This window comes from Microtus ochrogaster, chromosome 10, assembly GCF_000317375.1.
Source record: "Microtus ochrogaster isolate Prairie Vole_2 chromosome 10, MicOch1.0, whole genome shotgun sequence".
Lineage (NCBI taxonomy): Eukaryota > Metazoa > Chordata > Mammalia > Rodentia > Cricetidae > Microtus > Microtus ochrogaster.
Window position 1 is genome coordinate 85835097 of NC_022016.1, and position 478 is coordinate 85835574.

Here is a 478-nt window from a genome sequence, read left to right on the forward strand (position 1 = left end):
CATCCTGCTAAAGTGCTCTTGATATATTATTTGACATTGGATATAATTATGTTACATCAACACTGACAGAGTCCACTAAGAGGCATAAGGATATGCTGTGACCACTAGCCATCCTTTTACAACATATTTCCAATGATTTAAAATGCACCATGTTTAGTTGAGACCCAGTTCATACATCAAAAATTCATGCCAGCTCGGGAAGAATCACAGAAAATGGGGTGGGAAGAAAGACTGTGAGAGCCAGAAGGTCAGGAAGTTAACTGTGAGACGGTACCTCCTACAGATGTTAGAAGTCATACCATTAAAGTCTCATGAACATGGTTGCATAAAGATGAGCCGAGCAAGAATAATGGACATGCCAAAGTAGCCATAGGAATAGCCAGAAGACCTCAACCCTACACTAAGCCCTAAGGAATTCTGAGAATGGAGAGTTAGCCTACCCTAGGGAAGGGTAGACCCACTGGTTATTCAATACAAA